Genomic DNA, 14,835 nt, shown 5'->3' on the forward strand with positions numbered 1-14,835 from the left:
CCTATCCATCCACCCATCCCCCATCCATCCATCCATTCATCCACCCACCCACGCATCCATCAATCCACCCATCCATTCATCCATCCACCCATCCATCATCTGTCCATCCACCTATCCATCCATCCTTCATCCATCACCTATCAATCCACCCATCCATCCATCCATCCATCCACCCACCCACCCACGCATCCATCCACCCATCCATCCATCCATCCACCCATCCATCCACCCATCCATTCATCCACCATCCATCCATCATCCATCTGACTGGCGCTGCTCCCCAGACACTGCGCAAGACATGGGATTTGCAGCTGATTTCAACTGCATCCTACTCGCCTGCGGTCAGACGGCTCCGGGCACAGGGCAGAGGAACTGAGCACAAGGCCATGTGGCAAACAGGACGTTCCCGGAGCGTCTCTGGGTCCCCCTCCCAGCCCGCTCTGCCCCGCCAGGCGCTGGCTCTGTGGGGCTTCTGGGACCATCTTTGCAGCCGGCCGGCCGATCGCCCGGATTAAGAGGATTAAACACCATTAAATGACCATCCTCCAGCTTGGGGACGCACACTCCCTCTCCTCCGAGCCTCCTTCGGAGGGGGGCCGGGGACCCGGCGCCCACAAAGGGATCCCTTAGCATGACAAAGAGCCAAGCCGTCATCCCCCCAACCCCCCAGCCCCAGAACAAATGGCATCGAACTGGCCCGGGCATTGTTGAAACCGCCAACCCTGGCCTCCCTGTTTTTTCTTTACTTTCCCCCCATTTGGAGCTCAAGGTGTCATATTAATTATTTAAATCTTGGGGCGATTTCGGGGCCGTCCTCCTCCGAGGCCGCGTTCCGTGCCAGAAGGCCGGGGAGGGAGTCCCCACTGGCTTTTCTTAATTAGCGCCGAACCCAGAACTCTGATCGCCAGGAACAGCAACATACAAGGAGGAAAAGCGTCCTGTGCCGCCGTTTAGCCCGCACCTAGCTTCTGCCCTGTGCTGTTTTTCCAGCCCGCTGGACTTTGATTGTCCTCGCTCGGGGTTGGGGCTGGGGGGAGCACAGGAGACGGCCGTGTTCCGAAGAATTTAAACAGCTTCAAAGAGCCCGGGGGCGGCGATGATCGTTCTCTGCCAGGCGCGGTGGCCACCGAGCTGCCTTTGAGCCGGTGCCCACCGGGTTTATTTGTCTACGTTCAGGGGAGCGGGCGGGGCGGGGGCCTGGTTTGTGGGCGCCTGGTGTCGCACATCAGAGGTCTCCCCGCGCGGGCTGATCTCCGCTCATTAAGCAGCTTGTCTGACTCCCCCCAGCCCAACGGCGGCGGGTTCTGATGAAACACATCAGCCCGCGTTCTCGGAGCGTTTGTCCCCGGCCACGCCTGAAACTCTGCCGCTTAGATCCGTGAGGGGTCACCTCCGAGGGCCTGCCTTGTTAAAAAAAAAAAAAAAATCTCAGCTCATTTACATTTTCCTGGCTGCCAAGACACAGAATGGCATGGACGTTGGGGACAAAAAAAAAAAAAAAAAACAAGAACCAGAAAGTTACCCGAGTGCTCGCGGAAAAATGAAATCCACCCGAGTTTGGTGCAAGGACGCACCTTGGTGGCTGTTAGTCTTGAGGACGGAGGGATCAAAGGGACACCGGGATCCGAACTCCGAGAGCCAGGCGCGGCGTCTGTGCACGCTTGAGTTTGCAGAAGCCGCTTGGCCGCTCCGGGCAGGCAGCTTTGATTAGGGGACCTGTGCCTCCCCCGACAGCGAGCCCCACTGCCCGCAGGAGTCTCGGTTCTGAGTCATCTATCTCGGGCTCACATACCTGCAGGAGAGGGGAGGTGGACATTTCCCGAAATCAGAGCCACTGCAGAAAAAGAAAAAGATGCCGGCGATTAGAGAGAGGCGCTGAGATATCTGGGTTTGGGGGCGTATGTAATATCCAAAGTGCCACACTTTTTTTTTTCTAAGTATGCATATTTTAGAGTGGATTTTACTGTCTGAGAAATAATTGGGATTTACAGCTGTTAAGATAACGAGATTCTCTGTCTCTCTCTCAAGCACTTCCTCCTGCTTTCCTGGCTGGATTTCTCCCAGAGGGTCAGGTCACGATGTGTTCATCCCTTTCTCCCTAGGGCCCTCCTCGGACGCCTGGGGTGCAGGCACGCTTGCCTGACGCCTGCATCGCGAGACCTTCTCTCTGTCCCCTTAACATCTGGAGGCTGCACGCGTAACCAGGCTGCAGCTGTGATGGCCGAGACCTGCTTAGCAGCGGCCGTTATCCTAGGGCTTCCCTGGCGGCTCAGATGGTAAAGAACCCACCTGCCAGTGTGGGAGACTCGGGTTCGATCCCTGGGTTGGTAAGATCCGCTGGAGGAGCGCGAGGCCACCCGCTCCAGTGTTTTCGCCTGGAGAATCCCAAGGACAGAGGAGCCTGGTGGGCTACAGTCCACGGGGTCGCACAGACTCAGACATGACTGAGCGACTGATACACACACGCTAAAATCGCCGTCAGTGCAGAGAGCGCCTCGGAAAAACAAAGGAATAAATGCTGTAGGTGTTGTCATTTATTTTTGTTGTTCAGTCGCTCAGTCGTGTCCAACTCTTTGCGACCCCGTGGACTGCAGCATGTCAGGCCTCTCTGTCCATCACCAACTCCCGGAGTTTACTCAAACTCATGTCCATCGAGTCGGTGACGCCATCCACCTCATCCTCTGTCGTCCCCTTTTCCTGTCGCCTTCAACCTTGCCCACCATCAGGGTCTTTTCCAATGTCTGGCACCACCTCCAAACCCCTTTCAGGAGCCAAACTCCACATCAGAGTGTGCCCATGTGCCCACATCTCACGGCCCGAGCTTTGTCCAGCTGGTTGGGAGTGGGGAGATGGTGTGTGAACCCCGTGAGGCTGTTCCCAGGCAGTGGGGACACTGAAGTCCCCGGAAGCCCACTTTGATAGGCAAAGATTCAGACCAGGACTTTCCCTGCAGCCAATCCGGTCCCTTGCCTGTTTTTGTAAATAAAGTTTTATCGGCAGTCAGCCACAGCTCTCCATTTCCATAACTGCCTCCAGCGGCTTTTGTGACAGATTTGTGTCGTTGTGACCCAGGCCCCGTAATGCACAAAACTGTGATTATGTGTGATCTGACGAGGGGGGTTGTACAGCTGAGATGGAAAGACAGGACTTTGGGTCTCTGCCAGCTCCGATGCTTCCTGTCTGCCAAAGATCCGTGTCGTTGCTGCTGTTTAGTCGGTTAGGTCGTGTCTGACTCTTTGAGACCCCGTGGACTGTAGACCGCCAGGCTCCTCCATCCACGGGATTTGCCAGGCAAGGATACTGGAGTGGGCTGCCATCTCCTCCAGGGGATCTTCCCCACCCAGGGACTGAACCCAGGTCTCCCGCACTGGCTGGCGGATTCTTTCCCATCCAAGCCACCTGGGGAGCCCCAGGAAGCACCCCCTTTATCCAATTCCAAATGTCCAGCGCAGCATCATTTCCCACGGTGGGCATCCCCCGTGTGGGACGTCTTCCTCTCAGAGCTGGAAGGCTGTGTTCTCAACGGCAGTCACCCACCGTTTAGGCACCAGGGACCCGATTCGTGGAAGACGGTTTCTCCCGCGGGCCGGGGTGGGTGCGGGGAACGTTTCAGGATGATTCACACACATCGCATTCACCGTGCGGTTGATTTCTACTGTGATTACATCGGCTCCATCTCAGATCATCAGGCAGCAGGTGCTGGAGGCCGGGGACCCTCGGTCTTAGATCATCGCCTCCCCGGTTCCACCTCCCTCAGCCCTGGGCAACCATCCTCCTCTGCCTCGGTGAGGCTGACTATTTCAGATTCCGCCGCGCAGAGAAATCATGCAGAATTTGTCTCTCTCTGTCTGACTTCATCTCACTTAGCATAATGCCCTCCAGGTCCATCCGTGTTGTCGAAAATGGCAAGATTGCCTTCTTCTTTTTTTTTTTTTTAAGGCTGAATAATATTCCCCTGTGTGTTTAGACACACGAGGGAACATTATATAAATACATTTTCTTATCCATTCATCCGTCAACACACACACGCACCTCGTCTCCGAAGCTCGGCTCAGAAGAAGCCTGCGCGCAGTTATTGCGGTGCTGTTTTTGAACCACGAGCCACACACCACCCCCACAAAAAAACCCAGAACTTGTGCTTCCAGAAAATGGTCGCCTTGAGAGAGTCCTAGCTCAGACCCCCAAATGGGGCGCATTCAGCCTGCGTCGCAGGTCCCAGAGAGAGAAAAAAATGCAGTTGCTTTGTTTTCTGACCTGAAAGACAGCCAGACTCATCGCTTCTCACCAAGGTTGGCAGAGATCATCGGAACCACATGGTCAGTCCTCAGAGGACAGGAAAACCTGACCAGGGTTCGGGACCAATGCCCACCCCACCACCAAGAAGATGGGAAGAAGAGACAGTGACTTCCTGGGTGCATTCGCTCAAAACATGACGGAGCCCCAGGAACCAGATCCCCAAATTAAATCATCCTGGCATTTTCACAAACAAGAGGAGAGCAAAAAAAAAAAAAAAACCAAAAAAAAACCGCAAGCAGTCTTAAGAGTTAGGAAGTCACTTCAGGAGCTCTGGGTGAAAAATGCTCATAGTCATTAGCAGCACAGATGGAGAAGGGTCGGATTTCTGGGGTCCCTTGGACACCCTCCGGACGGACGCAGGGGAAGGTCCATGAGGAGGTCAGTAGAGACAGTGCTTTTGGACACTTGCAAACCCAACCCGTCTTTTCTCCATCCCTGTTTCCCCAGAAGCCAGAAGTCCTCAGAGATTCACGATGTTAACAAAATGACTGAGTGCATTTAAAGCCTGGAGCAGTTTCTGAACCCCGAGAGGAGGCGGGGGAGGGAGGTGCAGGTTTGAACACCCCCGGGACAAAGAACAGAGTGGGGTGTCAACATTTTGACCCGAAGCCTCAAATGCTTCGAGAGCTCCCAAGAGGGTCCAGACCACCCTCCTCTGAGTGCTGACCTCTGTCCATCTGTGTGCCTGCGTGCAAAGTCGCTCAGTCGTGTCTGACTCTGTGCAACCCCATGGACTGTAGCCCACCAGGCTCCTCTGTCCACGGGATTCTCCAGGCAAGAACAGTGGAGTGGGTTGTCATGCCCTCCTCCAGGGGATCTTCCCCACCCAGGATTCGAACCCGCGTGTGTTATGTCTCCTGCATTGGCAGCTGGGCTCGTGACCACGAGGGCCACCGGGGAAGCCCCTCTGCCCTGTTACAAACCCAGAAAAGTCCAGTATCCCGGCATCTCCGGTATCTGGGAACTCAGTCCTGGGAGTGATTCATCACATCCTCCTCTTCATCCAGAGGTCGCCGGACCCTGATGGAGGCAGACGACTGAGAGCAGGAAAACGACTCCGTAGGAAGCGGACGGGGAGCCGGCACCATCGTGGGGAGAGAGGAGAAACACTTCTGGGTTGACTTAGGTGAGGTTGTACGCATATACGTCACCGAAGTTGTGGCCCAGATGGTAAAGAATCTGCCTGCAACGCCGGAGACATGGGTTCGATCCCTGGGTGGGGAAGATCCGCTAGAGGAGGGCATCGCAACCCACTCCAGTGTCCTTGCCTGGACAATCCCTAGGACAGAGGAGTCTGGTGGGCTACAGTCCACAGGGTCGCAAAGAGTCAGACACAACTTAGTGACAATCACTTTTTAGGGTTTCCCTGATGGCTCAGATGGTAAAGAATGTGCCTGCAATGCAGGAGACCAGGGTTCGATCCCCAGATGGGGAAGATCCCCTGGAGAAGGGAATGGCTACCCACTCCAGTATTCTTGTCCGGAGAATCCCACGGACAGAGGAGTCTGGTGGGCCCCAGCCCACGGGGCCGCAGAGAGTCGGACACGACCGAGAGGACTGAACATGCACACACGCCTCACCTCCGGACGGCGACCCGGATCGCGGACAGCTTGCTGGCCTCACCCGTCCCCTGCCTGCCGTGGACACAGATCAGCTGCCCTGCCCCGTCTCAAAAAATCAGTTCAGCTTTCCGGGACTCCCTGGACTCAGCTCCCAGCGGCCCATCTCTGCAAGGAGGTCTTTTAATTACCTTTTGCCTCCAAAGACTGGCTTGCCGCTGGAGTTGTGGTTTAAGACATTAGCAACTGAATGGGCAGGCTTCTTACTGTATATCATTTTAATCTTTCATGTCTGAGTAAGCCAGATGGTTTATTATTATTACAAGCTCTGTCTCGAAGAAGAAAAAAAAAAACTCAAACTTTCTATCTGAGGATTTGTGAGATGATGGGAAAAGAAAAAAAAAATTGAGGGGAGGGGTACAAGCAGGCGGTGGCCTCCTGTGACACAGAACAGCCTGGATTTTAACTCATGTCCTCCGTGGCCGGCCCCTTCCGCTTAATCACCGCTCCCGGTAAATAAATAGGTAGATTAGACAGATCACTAAAATGGCATTGAAGGTTCGCAGGCAGGAGGCTTGTTTCAAAAATGCAGACTCTGCTCAGCAGAGTCTGTCACAGCCTTATGCGAAACCTCGGGGTGGCTGGGCTCAACGCCACTCCGCTTTTAACGTTTCTGCCCAGATTTTTAAGGTTTTTGCCGTTTGGCCGCTTCAACCCGGCATTTCCAGAGTTTATGCAACAGACCACGTGACCATAAAGTTCTTCCTAAGGAAAAAAAATTACTTTGGTCATCACTGAAATAATCACTAAAGGGTTTTTTTTTATTTTTTAAGTTTCTATTTTGTATTGAAAGTGTTGCAAGCGTTATTTGCTGAGTTGTGTCCGACTCTTTGTGACCCTGTGGACTGCAGCCCGCCAGGCTCCTCTGTCCTTGGGATTCTCCAGGCAAGAATACTGGAGTGGGTTGCTATTTCCGCCCTCAGGGGATCTTCCCCACCCAGGAATCAAACCTGCAATGCAGGGTCTCTGGCATTGCAGACGGATTCTTTCTTATCTGAGTCACCAGGGAAGTCTTTTTTGCATTGGGGTATAGCCAATTAACAAGTTTGTGATGGTTTCAGATGAACGTTGAAGGGATTCAACCGTACATATACACGTATCCATCCTCCCCCAGGGTGAGCTGGTGTGTATCGGGGTCTGTGTGTGTGCACGGGCGTACGCCTATGGACAAGTGTATGCATATTTGTTATACGTAGCTACAAGCAAACTTGCAGACATGTCTATGCCTGTGTGCGTGTGTAACATGTGAGCCTGTGTGCATGCACACAGCTTGTGTTGTACATTTTAACTGTGTGCGGCTATGAATATTTGCACATGTGTGTACACGTATTTGGACTTTACAGGCGACTCGGTGAGCAAAGAATCAGCCTGCAATGCAGGAGACCCAGGATACCCAGGTTCGATCCCTGGATCAGGAAAGATGCCCTGGAGGAGGAGATGGCAACCCACTCCAGTGTTCTTGCCTGGAGAAAGAATCCTATGGAGAGGGGAGCCTGGCGGGCTACAGTCCACGGGGTTGCAAAGAGTCGGACATGAGTGAAGCGAGTTAGCAGGCAAGCAGGCACACACAACTGCATGTGTGTGAGAATGTATGTGCACGTATATGTGGCTATGGGGGTGTGTGTGTCACTGTGGGCTGTGTCTGCCCATCTGTGGGTTTAGCTGAATATGTGCCTGGACCTGTGTTTGCATGTGTGTGGGCAGGGATGTGTGTGACTGGGTGTGTGTGTGTGCCTACATAAATGTGTGTGTTAAGAATGTCACGTGCGTGGCCGTGTGTGTGACGGTGGGCATATGTGTTCCTGTCTGAAAACGTGCTTGGACCTGTACGTGCATGTGAGTTAAGAATGTGTGTGTGACTGTGGGTGTGTGTGTTCCTGTCTGAATGCATGCTTGGACCTGTATTTGCCTGTGTGTGAACGTGTGTGTGACCGTGGGTGTGTGCACGCGAGCCACCACATGTCAGCAGTCCCCGTCCCTGTCTCCCACCAGCATCTCCTGTCCGTCTGCCGTGCGGACAGACTGTCCCCCGTGTGCCCCACTGAAATGCCCCCCGGCCCCCGCACTGTCCGCCTGCCTGGGGCTTCCCCGCCAGCGTCCCCGCCACACTAATGGTGTGAAACGCCCAGCTGCCGTCCTCTGTCTCGAAGCCCCGGAAGGCCTCTTTCTGGACCGCACGCATCAGATCCCTTCCTCCGGTGAGGACCCACCAGTAGGGCACCTGCCCAGGATCCAGTCTCTGCCGGTCGGGGCTGAGCCCAGGCCTGGCAGGCTTGCCCCTGCAGGTGACCACCCCCTGCTCCGCGCAAGTCAGCCACCCACTGTCCCCCCGCCCCGCCTCATTACATGCGGTCTCCGGGCTGCGCTGTCAGAAACAGCCCCGCAAAGACGGCGCGTCCATCTGCCAGGCGTGGAACGCGCAGGCGGCGTAGGGACGCTCTCCGGGGAGCTCCGGGTCTCATCGAGGCCAGCACATCCGCTTCCCTCCCCCCCAGCTCCATCTGCTGATGTCCTCGGACTTGCCTGCCTCTTTTTTTTTTCCTCCAAACATCTCCCAAATCGCATTTTACATTTAAAGAAATTTCTGAAGAGCAATTGATGAGCGCCCAGGGCTCCGGGTCTCATGGGTCACTCAGCGCCTGCGTTCCGCGTGGCCGTCTACACCGATCCGGGCCACCGCCCTAGCTCCCCGGCCGGCTCAGGCTGGACACGGGGCCTGCTACTCAGATGCCTGAAAAGCATCAGATTGGAGGCTCACGTACACTTGAGGGCAGCCCCATGGACACACCCCGATACAAGGAGATGGCACTTCCTTCTAAGATGTTTTAGCAAGTGTTGAACCAATGTCCACTGAGGGCCTGGGCCCTGGGTGTGGGAAAGGTGTGTTTCTCTAAATCAAGGGTTCCAAACTCAAATGCCGTCTGCAATTAGGCAAGTCATTTAAGGACGGAAGGCTGGTTTGATGTGACTGAGCTGTTAGGGAGCGCTGCGGGCTGCGGTGGGCTTCCCCGCAGGCTCAGCGGTAAAGAATCTGCCTGCCCATGCAGGACACACTGGTTCAAGCTCTGGGTCGGGAAGATTCCCTGGAGGAGGAAACAGCAACCCACTCCACTGTTCTTGCCTAGAGGATTCCACGGACGGAGGAGCCTGGAGGGCTGCAGTCCACGGTGGTGCAAAGAGTGGGACATGAATGAGCAGATCACACACACACACACACATGCATGTGTACACACACGAGACATTTATGTAAAATGCCTGTGTGTAACATCTACATACAATGCTATACATAGCATCTATATATAGTGTATCAGAGCAATGCTTATGTATAGTGTCCATATGTAACATCTACATAGAGCGTTTATATGTAAAATCTATATACAACATGTATATACAATGTGTATACATATAATTATGTATAATGTCGACATATGTCTACATACAATGTTATACATAGCATCTACATAGAGTGTATCAGAGCAATGCTTATGTATAGTGTCCATATGTAACATTTACATAGAGCGTTCATATGTAAAATCTATATACAACACGTATACACAATATGTATATATATATAAAATTATGTATAATGTCGACATGCAATGCTATACATAGCATCTATATATAGTGTCAGAGCAATGCTTATGAATAGTGTCCATATGTAACATCTACATAGAGCGTTTGTATGTAAAATCTATATACAACATGTATATACAATGTGTATACATATAATTATGTATAACATCTACATATGTCTACAAACAATGTTTAGACATATCGGTATACAATGTCTATATATAGTCTGTATGCAATTTTTATATAAAATGTCTACCTACAAGGTCTATATGCAATGTTTATCTAAGTATATATGATGTCTACATATAATAAAATAAGTAAGCATTCATCACTCAGTCGTGTGTGACTCTTTGCAGCCCCATGGACTGTAGCCCACCAAGCTCCTCTGTCTCTGGGATTCTCTAGGCAAGAATACGGAGTGGGTTGCCATTCTCTTTTCCAGGAGATCTTCCCAACCCATCTCCATAATCTATCCATCTATATATATGTCTGCAAGCAATGTTTATACATGTCTTACATATGTCTGTATATAATTATGTCTCTATGTAATGCTTCTACTATATACTGTTTATATATAATGTATATAATGTCTACAAGTGTTTATGTTTCTATGCAATGTCTATACATAGTCTGTATAAAATTATATATAAAATGTCAACATACAATGTCTATATACAGTGTTTATATATATTCAACATCTATATGTGATACCTATGTATAATGTCTGCATGCAATGTCTATATATAATATTTAGAGTAGGGTGTCCTTGGTAGCTCTGATGCTTAAAGAGTCTGACTGCAATACAGGAAACCTGAGCTCAAACCCTGGGTCGGAAAGATCCCCTGGAGATGGAAACGGCAACCCGCTCCAGTATTCTTGCCTGGAGGATCCCACGGACAGAGGAGCCTGGCGGGCTCCAGTCCATAAGGTCACAAAGAGCCGGACACGACTGAGTGACTTAGCACTAGACCTAGTACTATATATATATATAATACCTATATTATGTAGCCTATATATAATATATACAATGTCGACTACAGTGTTTATATGTTTCTATATACCATGTCTATATATATAGTCTTTGTACAATTTTGATAAAAAATGTCTACAGTGTCCACATACAACGTCTATAGAAATACTTACGTATCTCGACATACAATGCATGCTAAGTCACTTCGGTTGTATCTGACCCTTTGCGGCCCCACGGACCGCAGCCCGCCAGGCACCTCTGTCCCCGGGATTCTCCAGGCAAGAATACTGGAGTGGGTTGCCATTTCCTCCTCCACTACATACAGTAGCCGAGAGCTCTCCTGCTCCTCTTTCACTGAATGAGGACCAATAGAGATTAGCTGGTGACTTCTTGCAGGTGGTGAACTTTTAGACTAAGAGCCTGTTTTGTGCCATATATATATAGACATGGTATATAGACTACAATATTTAAATATGTGTGTATATGATGTCTATGCATAATGCTTACATATAATGTATATATACAGTATTTACATTTGTCTATATAGGTATTTATGGATAATACTTATATATACTGTTTATATATAATATTTACATACATCTGAAGAGTCTGACTGCAATGCAGGAGACCCGGGTTTGACCCCTGGGTCAGGGAGATTCCCCCGGAGGAGGAAATGCCAATCGGCTGCTGTATTCCTGCCTAGAGAGTCGTGTGGGCGGAGGAGCCTCTGGGGGCTGCAGTCCAGGGGGTCGCAGAGAGTCCGACACGACTGAACGACGAACACACACACACACACGTTAAGTGTACGAATACACTCATACACGGACACACAGTGATTGAAATGCAGCTTGACCAGAACAAATTGCCCGCCAGAGGAAGCCAAGGGAGCAGGTTAAGCCGCAGGCACGCCCCACACGTCGGGTCCACGTGGAAACGCCGAGCGCCTGGCCCCCATCTGCATATGGAAAACTCGGCCAGACAAGAGGCTGAATTTCCTGAACACTTTTCCACCAGATGGTTCTCTTCCTGTCCCTGCAGTGGTAGGCTCTCTTCCCGGAGCCTGTCAGGACGGCGCGGGAGGCCCCCTCCTTATTCTATTTCATTCTAAATAAATGACACCGTTTATCCTGCAGCCCCATTCCACCCCCCGCCCCGCCGCCCCCGCGCAACTAATGGTCTGAGTGATGGAGCAAAAATAACGTTCCTTCCCAGCCTTGAAATAAAACACCCAACGTCGACAGACGCGTCTGAGCCCGGTATCACTCGCGCGTCTCCGTTTCAGGGGCGTTCCGCCGCCTCCCCCTCCCCCGAATTCCCTTAAAAAACACCCAGGGAGAAAGCCTGTCTTGTCGGTCCCCATCTCCTCCGCACTTTGTCTGCTGGATTGTTTTGCATTTCAAGACATTTCCACTCACCTTGAGTTGCCGGTTCAAGAAAGAAACAATAAGTTTAATCTTCTCGCTTGACAATGATGTATGGTTCTAGAGGGGAGGAAAAAAAAAAAAAAATCCTGGTTTTCAGGGATTATCATTAAGAAGGCTTCTCCGGGCCCACCCAGTCCAGTCTCTCCCCGCACTTTATATGGTGTAAAGCACCCAAGCTGTGTCTCTCTCGAAGGCCACAGAAATCGCGGCCCCGTCCTCCCGAGCGAGCCCGGCCCCGGGGCGAGGTCTGATCTCCGTCCAGCGGACGGACAGCCCCCAGCTGCCGGCTGCAACCCGGAGGCCCCCGCCCCGCCCCCGCCCCCAGCGCCAGCCGAGGACCTCTTCCCGGTCGGCAAATTGGCCTCCGACGCAACTGGTTTCAATTAGAATTCCTTCTCTGCACTTGCTTTTTTTTTTTTCTTTGCAGTTAGCTCTGCGCGGCCTCGGCATCCTTGCCGGCCGCGGGGCGGGCAGCTGAGAATGTTAACCGGAGTGCAGAGGTCCAGCAAAAGGGATGCGGAGAGAAGGGGTGATTCGACACTCCATCCCACTAGGGGATTATACGTGGAGATATACCGGAGCCTCCTGGCAGTTAGGTATCCTTGCAGAAAGCAGGTTCGCCCACCCCCAGAACCAAGCAGGCTGGCTGAGCAACAGACCCTTGCCCCAGAAGCAGGAGATGTGCCTCCCACACAGGGAAACGATGGGGGATGGAGACCCACATCCTGCTGGGTGTGCTCAGTAAGAACCCATACTACCTGGAAAACTAAAAGTACCAGGGCATCCAACTCTTGGGGACCTGGTGGAAGGCAGCCCCTCCAGGCTCCTCTGTCCATGGGATTCTCTCCAGGCAAGAATACTGGAGAGGGGTGCCATGCCCTCCTCCAGGGGATCTTCCGGACCCAGGGATTGAACCCAGGTCTCCTGCATTTCCAGCAGATTCATCACCATCTCCGCCAGCAGGGAAGCTCCAATACGTGGATATGTTCCGCCGAGTTCCTTTACTGTCCCCCTGAAAATATCACTACGTTGTTAATCTATAGTCCCCCCAAAAACAATAATAATAAGGACTTGCTATTCACCAAAGTTATAAATGCAGAGGAAATCTTTCTCCTTCACCCATTTTATATTTATGAAGGGGAGGGGGCTGGCAGCTTAGACTGACAAAAGATTGATTAGCAAGAGAAAAACAGAATTCACACACACACACACACACACACACACACACACACACACACTCTTTCTCTCTCTCTCTCTCTCTCTCTCTCTCTGTCCCTCAAGTGATGAGTGTCTTAAAGCAAGGGTTGGAACACGGGCACATTTAGCATCTTTACAGAGATCAGTTTTGTGAAAACAAGAAGAAAAGAAAAGAATTTCAGGCTTCCAAGAGTGGGAAACTTTGGGGTAGGTAAACAAGTAGGGGAAACTGACAGAGTGAGGTGTGTTCCCTTTTGTTGTTTTAATTCTCTGGCATCCCACGCAGTAAGGAGCCGGGCTCTCTGAACGTAGGTACAGAGTGAGAGGTTTTCATCGGACGGAGATTCGGGCTGGGGGAGCTGATAGCAAGAGAAAAGAGAGGCTTATTTTTTTAAGCCGGGACACCTTCTTTTGGGAGGGAGAGAACGGCAGGGTTCTTTATCATGCAGATTGCCTCCCTTTGTGAGTCAAGAAATCTCAGATCCGCTGTTTCTGAGATCAGGTTTCTGAGACAGGTTGAAACTGCAATCCAGTCTCGGTTTGCTGTAGCCCACCAGGCTCCTCTGTCCGAGGCATTCTCCAGGCAAGAACGCTGGAGTGAGTTGCCATGCCTTCATCCAGGGGATCTTCCTGATGCAGGGATTGAACCTGGGTCTCCTGCATTGGTAGGCGGATTCCTGACCGTCTGAGCCACCAGGAAAGCCCCCACCCTGAGCCAAACCCTCCATTTGGGGCTGTGGTTCCTTTTTAACCGGTGTATTTGTGCACATCCACCGGTCGGTCACCCTCTTCACTGTCATAAAACTTCCCTGGAGAGGCAGTTCTTGGCGCTCTTTGCTCTGCAGAAGCTTCTGAGTTTGCTCTGAGAGGGGAACTCTCTCAGGGGTCTTTGTGAAGTTGCTTCTCCATTGCCTCCAGCTCCGAACAATTCTTATGCCAAATAGCTTTGTCTTGCTGTACATTCTGCCCCTAAAGGAAAGGTTCCCTTAAGGAACTCAGAACTACCCAAACTTACCCTGAGTTTGAGGGAGGCTCTCTTGGGCCAATTTAGATTTCTTGCTATTGTTATGATTATGGGTTAAGGTGAGAAAGAGATTTTTAAAATAGAGTGTCAACTTGTCTGTACTTTCATAACAGCACCACTTACAATAGCCACAAGGTGGAAACAGGGAAGAGTTCATGGGTGGATGGATACATGGATAAGTGGGTGGATGGATGGATGGATAAGTGAGCAGGTGGATGGATGGATGGATAAGCGAGTAGGTGGATGGATGGATGGATGGATGGATGAATGGATAAGTGAGTAGGTGGATGGATGGATGGAGGGATGGATGGATAAGTGGGTGGATGGATGGGTGGATGGGTGAATAAGTGGGTGGATGGATGGATGGATAAGTGAGTAGGTGGATGGAGGGATGGATGGATGGATGGATGATGGATGGATAAGTGAGTAGGTGGATGGATGGATGGAGGGATGGATGCATGGATGGATGATGGATAAGTGAGTAGGTGGATGGATGGATGGAAGGATGGATGGATGGATAAGTGGGTGGATGGATGGATGGATAAGTGAGTAGGTGGATGGATGGATGGAAGGATGGATGGATGGATGGATGGATGATGGATGAATAAGTGAGTAGGTGGATGGATGGATGGATGGATAAGTGAGTAGGTGGACGGATGGATGGAGGGAGGGAGGGATGGATGGATGGATTGATACACAGCATGGGGTCTATCTGTTATCGAGTCCAACCTC

The 14,835-nt window shown here is 51.5% G+C and overlaps 1 long non-coding RNA gene across 4 annotated transcripts; it reads right to left on the minus strand.

The window, feature by feature from the left end:
* Window positions 1–221: 221 nt before the first annotated feature.
* On the minus strand, window positions 222–12,201 carry LOC122689588. Of its 4 annotated transcripts, none has more exons than XR_006339857.1 (3): window positions 11,874–12,201; window positions 1,575–1,834; window positions 222–1,400 (listed from the first exon to the last, which is right to left on the minus strand). It is a non-coding gene; the product is annotated as an uncharacterized LOC122689588 (long non-coding RNA). The 4 variants fall into 4 exon arrangements; XR_006339855.1 differs by having other exon boundaries at window positions 222–1,404; XR_006339856.1 differs by having other exon boundaries at window positions 1,523–1,834.
* Window positions 12,202–14,835: the final 2,634 nt, after the last annotated feature.

This window comes from Cervus elaphus, chromosome X (assembly GCF_910594005.1).
Source record: "Cervus elaphus chromosome X, mCerEla1.1, whole genome shotgun sequence".
Lineage (NCBI taxonomy): Eukaryota > Metazoa > Chordata > Mammalia > Artiodactyla > Cervidae > Cervus > Cervus elaphus.